The sequence below is a fragment of the Stylophora pistillata genome, chromosome 1, assembly GCF_964205215.1.
Source record: "Stylophora pistillata chromosome 1, jaStyPist1.2, whole genome shotgun sequence".
NCBI classification, from domain to species: Eukaryota; Metazoa; Cnidaria; class Anthozoa; order Scleractinia; family Pocilloporidae; genus Stylophora; species Stylophora pistillata.
The window spans coordinates 49236319-49244432 of record NC_142519.1 but is presented as its reverse complement, the minus strand read 5'-3'; the positions used below and the strand labels follow the sequence as shown (position 1 = coordinate 49244432).

The following is an 8114-nucleotide window of genomic DNA, read 5'->3' as shown; positions in this document are numbered from 1 at the left end:
CATCCCAATTAGAACATTAATGGTGTCCCAGATGGTAGCTAGCTAACGAGTCAAGGTCGTTACCAAGCCTATATACGGTAAATTGGATGCCAATACCTGGTGTTGAAATCGAAGGCCGGAGTGATAGCCGAAGTGAATTTGAAGCTGAAAGCCGAACTCGGAATAAAATAAAACCCACCCACCTGGTGATATCTGGCAGACCTTGCCCTACCTTTCTGTGGGTTGGTTGCTGTTCACATGAGGCTGGGATGTTGAGTGAGGAGTTGATTTTGCAAAATTTGGTGACAGCCTGCAAGCTGACTCGTGAAACAATTAGCTTAATGTATGTTTGAAAAGCAAATATTAATACTGGGCCATTTCTTAAAACTATATTATGTTGTCTCCTCTCCAGTGTGATTCCTTTTCTGCTCCATGATGTTAGTTGATGTGTTGTATTTTCGACATTAATGGGCCCGCAATTTGGACTGATAGCTATTATGCTGTCAAAATACAGCATACACTTAGCCTAGTTTATTTTCTCTGTGACCTAAGGTGGTGTGTGCAGTTCCCTATTTCCCACTAAATGAAGCCTTGACAAGCGGCTTCAACTGGAGTTAAACCACTAAACACGATAGAAGTGGCAAATGAGCACACTTCCCAGTTTAATGGCCTAATTTGTCCAGTTAAATTATAGCAACTAAATCGATGTCTGGTTGAACCTTTGGCCAAAATGGGTTGCCGCAATAATTTTTACAATATAATTTGGTTGAAAATGCTTCACTAGATTGCAGTCTATGGAATTGCTGCTATCGGGTGAAACATTATGAAATTGGTATTTGAGGCGCTACCAAGCAGGGAGCTCCAGCGCGGAAGAGTGGATGTTGATGTCTATGGTTGAAGAGCCATTTTAGTCCTGGAGGATATGTGCACAGTTGATGCAGTCGTGATGTAGAATCAAGGCCGAAATTGTCTAAAGAAAAATCTTAAGCCGAAACCTAACCTAAGCCGAAAGTACCTGAAAAGGAACCCTATTAAAATTAAGGGAAGAAAAAAGGGAGGCCCAGCCAACCCCAGGGGACCCAACTATTTTAGCTAACTACATTAAATTAAGCCGAATGACAAGTTTCCAGACTTCTGTCTGAAATTTTAAATGAGGTTCAACCAGTGCTTTATATTATAGTCCCTCTCGTCCAACCCACAAGGAATTCTCTGACCTGTTGTGTTTGTCTTCCATCAGTGTCTTCTTGCTGACTCATTGCCAGATGATCATCAGAGTAAATGCATGTAACAAGATGTAGGAGACATTGGAAAGAAGTGAAGAGAAACTCGAATTGTGGTCTCATCTTCCCAAACAGTCCAATTCCCCACATCTTTGTATTTTCTCCATCTGAATCAATCTGGAAGGAGTCGGCCTTGACTTGTTATGTGTAAGCTGGGAAGCAGTAGAGTGGACTGGAGTGGCCTGGAGTGGACTGTTGGAACTGGAAGTGGACCAATTTGTGAGGATCTAGTCAGGAACTGGAAGTTATGGGCAGTAGTCAATGGGAGCTGAAAATTGATTAATGAATACATAGATTTAGCGATGTAAACTGTAGTACTGTTGTATTTTGATTGCAAGAAATTGTTTGAACATTGGCAATGGGAGGGAGAGCTTTAGAGATAGTTTCATGATAAGGATAGTCTCTAAGGTCCTTTACACATTAAAAAGAGCATGTCAATTTGACACTCAGGATAAGCAAGGACTGGTCTTTTTAGGAGTAAAAGTCATTCTGAAAACTACAAGAATGTTGTGAATATGAAAACTTAAAGTTGTAAAGAATTTCTTAGGATTACTTTCATGTCCACCAGATCGCACGATACCACAAATGTTTCTTCCACAAAATCTGCCAAGTAGATTGGCCGACACGTTGTATCCATCACGAAACTCAAGGTACATATCATCACTGCAGGGCTTTCTCTCTGAAATCTTCAAGGTGAAATTCGGCTCCACATAATGCCGTTTCGGAGCTTGCAAAAGTTGGCTTAAGGGAAACTGTGACACAACTCTGTGAAGGCATACTTCCGCCATTAGCCCAGCTGCTTATGAAATCAAGAGAAAAAGATAGGACAGTCAGGAAGGTTCCTAACTGAGATCGTGAAATATGTCAATGTCGCCAAAGCTATGAAAAGATGGCATGGCTCCTAGTTATTTAAGTAACCTGATCTGTGTTAGATCATCGTCTAGATATTCGTTACGCAATAATAATGCTATGATTTAGAATGCCCAAAAAGGGGTTATGCGCATAATTTTAGGTGCCTACTCGTTTCATGCCTCTGCGCCTGCGCTGTGGAACAGCTTGCCAACGCATATCCGCACGATTGATTCGCCAGAGTTATTTAAGACATCTCTTAAGATCTATCTTTTTAAGCTAGCGTTTTAGATCTGCACTACAATCTTATCGGTATTTTGAATTCATTTACTTTTTATTCATTCATTCATTCAATTATTGTAATTATATATTGTAAATAGTATCTTTATTGTACTTATTTACGGTAAATGTTGATTCTCCAGGATTGTAAAGCGCCTTTGATCATCCTATAATGTTAAAGGGCCATATATAAGTAAATAAGTTATTATTATTATTATTATTATTATTATTATTATTATTAAAAGGCTTGAACGGTATTCGAACAGCAGCCTCCCTGATACTTATTGGGGGGGTGCTACCAAAAGGAGATACGTAGCCACACGGTGCATATTAGACGACGAAAGAATGGACGTCGAAAGTATTCACCAAGCCAGTCAGAAAAATTATACTCGGAAAACTTGGATACTTCTCCGAAGCAGGAAAAAAAAATAGCTTGGATTGTAAAATTAACACCAGACTCACTTTTTTTCGGAGGACACTTCCAGTCGCAGGTATGGCAACTTGCTCAAATGACGAAGAAGAAGACAGTTGTATATCACAGGCGGCCCAGGCTCTGTCGCAGTCTCTGTCACAGGCTCTTTCATATTGGATTATTACAGAGTTTGTATAGTGGTTTAGTTGGACTTGCTTTTGAGCTCCGTAAATATAAAGTTGGGTGAAATAATCAAAGAAATAAAGTCTTAACTTCATAAAAAGTAGTCTGTGCTGTTCTTGTCGCGATTTGAGGCTGTTTCGCTGTGTTGCAGCTTTAAGTCCTAGCACTACCAAATAAAAGGGAAAGTAGGAAAGCTCTGTCTCACACACGCTCGTGAAAATCGTTCGAAAAACACTTTTAAATACTTCCCCTTGAGTCGAAACTTGGTAGCACGAAAGCCAAATAGTTGCCCTTCAAGTTCACCAAAACAAATCCCTCAAAAGTTGGGTTGTCGAGCAACCAGCCCAGCGAAAATCTCAAATTGACCGCCATTTCAACGCCATTAGAATGCGCGTCTGTCAAATCCTGTGCAGTCAAAAGTTCGTTGCGACGCGGTCGGCCTGGACACTAGCAAAATTAGGCCCAACGGGTAGCCCCACGATATGAATGATTAGTCATGATCAGTGTTGCTAGTGTTTAGTTCGACCGCTTCGTAACAAACAGAGCCTGTGACAGAGCCTGGGCCGCCTGTGGTTGTATCATCTTAGCAAGTGCAAGCCGAATTAACGCAATTCTGTTAAATGAAGGCAATAAAACGGTGGGAAAAGTCTTATTGAATTAATTTCAGGAATTTCTCCATATTGTGTGGTATAGATCTTCCTTTTTTTTTCGTCAGGACTTTATAAGCATTTAATTCACTTCCTCATGTAGCTACCAATAATTGATTACAAAGTTTATTAGTTGGCTTAGGAGAGAGATCAGTCGGCTGTAGCGATGATCTATACAAAAGTACTAATCTATTTTTTTCTGTTCTACTGTATTACAGACTATAAAGCTTCTGGCATCCTTATCATCAAAATTAATCCCGGTAAACTCCGTCTCGGTTAATGACACCTCCCTAAAAGCGATGTTACAATCATGATAAGCCACTGTAGTAAAGAGTCACTGTACGCATAGCAGATATCTCTAACTCTTGTAAGATTGTGCCTGCTGAGAGCTTAAAGACAACTTGTACAAATGAAATAATTGTCCAGTCGAACATATGAGGCGCTCGTAGAAACAAGAGAGGCCAGTCTTTAGGAGAACTCAACGAGTTTATTTGTACCTCAACATAGCACGCCTCGACCATGGATTACAAGCTGACAGGCCATAATCAAACTGTACACGACGCAAAGCTAGAGTTACCTTAAGAAACAAAATTCACGAAGGAGCTAAAAACAAAAATAAAGAAACAATCTCACCAAATGATAAGACAAGGCAGTATCAAAGCGGCGCGAAATCATTGTTTGAGCACATTTTCTTTCACGAACGCCTCACCAAATGCGAAAAAAAAAAAAAAACACGCTGGGCATCATGGTATTACGTAATTATAAAACCGGAACAAATATGGACACTGTTGAGGAATGGCCTCAACAGAAATCATGCTGGCCGAAGTTTGATCTTGGTGCGCTTTAACGAATAATCTAGTCCTCGAAATGAAATCCAGCTAAATCCTTGAGCTTGACCTCCACCTTGGTACAAACCATTTGGGTTGGCCCTGTGGCAACTAATGTACCACCAACCACCTTTAAAATACTATGCACAGTTTCCGACGTCACTGAGTTCGTTGTCTCTGTCTCTGGTTGTAAAATTCATATTTCTGTATTAAAAAAAAAAAAAAAAAAAAAAAAAAAAACACAAAATAACAACTTGAAAAATTTAGAATGAGCTGGATAGTAATGCTGCTGGAAGCATTGCATAACCTACTGCATTACCAAAAAAAAAATGCAAACAATGTATCCATGATCCGAGGAAAGTCAAAGAGGAAAGGAACATAGAAATCTGTGTAAAACGCAGTGTACAGAAAGTGAGTCATGCTGCAAGGAGCTATGTTGGGTCGCCAATTTAAGAAGAGCAATCATGGAATTACCTATGACATACCTCATGGACTGAATTGGAGATAATGAGTTGCTTACGGTGCCTCGGTATCCATCGATTGTCACCCGATAATAATCGCTTTCGTCGGCCACAGAAAAAGTCGTGTACTCGGAAAATCTTCGGTCGCCTTCGTAATCCTCCATATCAATGCGAAACATTATGTTGGCTGATACAGTCTGACGGTGAAGAAAATCATTCCTAAGCCAAAACTCGCTCTTTAGACTTCCGAAGCCTTCTTTGTATGATTCCCAATGGACATAAAAGTCTACAGAGCCATCCATGCACCTTTGAAAGGTGGTCCAGCCTCCGCCATCTGTTGTCATGTCACACACTACTTGGAAGGGTTCTTCTTCATCAGGGTAAATCAAGTACACACCATCACTCGTGGAACCATTTTGATAATAGTCAAAACAATTTTTGGGGTAATCTGCGAATGGAAATGTTACCGTCATTCATAGATACACCTTATTCGATGGTTTAACTTACAAAATGAAAACGTGACCAGAAAAATCTGATTAACTTGAACTTTTGTTCCTTTAAAAGTCAAAGCAGATTAGCAACCAAAATCATGATCGTTCGTCACGGCCATTTTGTCCTTCCCTCTTCCGTCCGTTTTTTTTCCTTGTTTCACTGTGTAATGCCGAGGCATACTTTCTGCGTTCAGTTGCCTTAACATAGTAAAATGGCGTGGGAGTGGGAAAGTAATGTGTCGTAATTATTTCCAGCGAAGGGTAAGATTTGGCCCTTTAATCTTTCTTTAGTAATCAACGAAGGTGTTTCAACATTCAAAACATCGCAGTCCTGTGCTGATCGAGGTAACAGATGAAAACATACGTCTTGATTAATCGGCTTGAGAGGACTTTCTCCTCTCTAACGAAAAAGACTTGAGCTGCTCTCAAACCAAAAAAAAAATTACGGATTTCCACTTACCTCTGATACGCTTACAGAAGTGAGTGTTTGATTTGTAGCTTGCGAGACATATTTCGTTTTCCTTGTACGGGTCATCTTTGCAGGTGCTCTAACATTAGGGAAAGAAACTGAGAAACGTTTTATTTTCAAATTTGGATAGCGGAAGTTTTGTTTCTTTTTGAAATTTTCAACCCTTTTTTTGATTTTACATGCAGGAAAACGGTTTGCCATTTGAAATAGTCCAAGAGCGAAAGTTATGACACTTAACAAATTGTCAAATATGTCTATAAGTTCTGGGCCTGGAGGTATAGCTTATAGTTTATGGAGATTTCGCTCCATTTCAAGTTCGCCCAACTTCCATCGTTGCGATTTCAGCCCCCTGAAGTTAAAAAAAAACTCGCTGCCATCTTGAATAGTTCGCTTCCTTGCACCCGAACGTACTCGTGCAATTAACGTAACGTGCCAATTCTTCACTTTGTTGATTAGTGCACGATTACTGAAAGAACTATGCAAAGAAACTGAAATAGAAAGATCCAGCTACGATTATGAACAAAAAGATTAAAAAATTGAGCCGTAAGGAATTTGTGGTGCACTAAGACCGATTTAGCTTACCATTATTCCTCTGTAAAGGAAATCTTTATCCTCAGTTAAGTTAACAAATCCAAAAAATCGATCAGAGTCGCTTGGCTGACACTTGAATTTCTCTGAGTCGCCATTTATGGTTCCAAAGTTGTAAGACTGACATCGCTCTTCATCCACACACTCAAGCTGACAGGAACTTTCCGTATCGACTTCTATCTCTTTTATCAGGCTTCCGTTTAGTTTTTGTCCTTCTACCTTGTCGACGAGGTTAACAGCTCTCAGATCTGGCTCTGAAAGGCGGCTAATGCCGTAAACAGCTGCACAGACGAGATTGAATTTCCCCAGATGCATGTTAAGTCTCCATAGAAAGCTTTTCGCGTGTAGTTATGTTGTATCTTCTTGGACTCTGGGCCGCGACCTTGGTTAGCAGGTGAAAATACATCCTGAAATTGATGTAATGGTTCGCAACTCTTTTTATTACGCTCCTAATACGCGAAGAGTGCGCTCGATGAGGTCTTGTAAATAAACTTTTGTCATCATTACAGTCCTCATATCCTAGGTAGAGCGGACTGTCAGAAACTAATCAGATTCATAAAAGGAATAGCCTCCGTTAACCTGTGATATCACCATCCATTTCTTCAACGGCGCAAATAATGCGCTCGATAAAGTCTTGTTAGCAATCCTCTATCATCAGTATTAAGATAATCATCGTTCCCCAGGCAGAGGGGAAAGTTGTTATAAACTATTCAATTTCATAAAAGGGATACCCTCTGTTAACTTTTGAGATCACCACTGATCTCTTTAACGGCGCGACGAATGCTCACGATGAGGTCCTGTAAATAATGAAACCATTGTCATCACTATTATTATAATAATCGTAATCCAGGCAGTGGAGAACAACTTATAAAGTAACCAATTTTATAAAAGGAATACTCTCTATTAATTTTTGAGATCACCAGCATTTCTCTTACGGCGCGAAGAATTCACTCGACGAGGTTTTGTAAATAATCCTTTATCATCAGTATCATCGTAATCATTATACCCCCTGAATGCAGGCAAACGGAAAATCACTTCCTTTAATTAACTACATAAAAGCATACCTATAAGATCATTATTTAGCTCTTTATACGCTAGCTCTTTATTTATACGCTATATTACAATCGTTAAAAACTTTTACAAAAATCACTTTCCTTTAATTAACTACATAATAGGCATACTTGTAAGATCATTATTTAACCCTTTATACGCGAAGAACCTCCCACAAGGTCCTTCAAATGAACGGCCGGCTTTTATCATCGTTAATATTATCTCTATTTCCTGTTTTTCGCTATTATATGGGTGCATTCTTAACTTCTGATTATGAAATTCCATAAAGACTAACCCTAAAGTTTTCATCCGGCTAATAAAAAAGATGTAAGTCTGAAAATCAGAACAACTCTTTTCCAGCTTGGGGCTGACCAGACTGAGTTTTTCCGGTAAACAATTTTAGTCGCAGGAATGGTTCGGATCCCGCATCCTTCTCTCATTTGTTTGAACCCCCTATGACAACTAACATCTAGCAATTGGCCGCGCGACAAACACAAAAAGGTAGCTGTACGCAGCTGCCACCAAAGCAAGCTGAATCAGCGCAATATTATCAAATGAAGGCAATCAGTAACACTGTGGGTAAATTGTTGGGAATTAAT

At 39.6% G+C, this 8114-nt stretch overlaps 1 pseudogene; it reads right to left on the bottom strand.

Moving 5' to 3' along the window:
* Window positions 1-4440: 4440 nt before the first annotated feature.
* Window positions 4441-6780, bottom strand: LOC148742899 (ryncolin-1-like; annotated as a pseudogene).
* Window positions 6781-8114: the final 1334 nt, after the last annotated feature.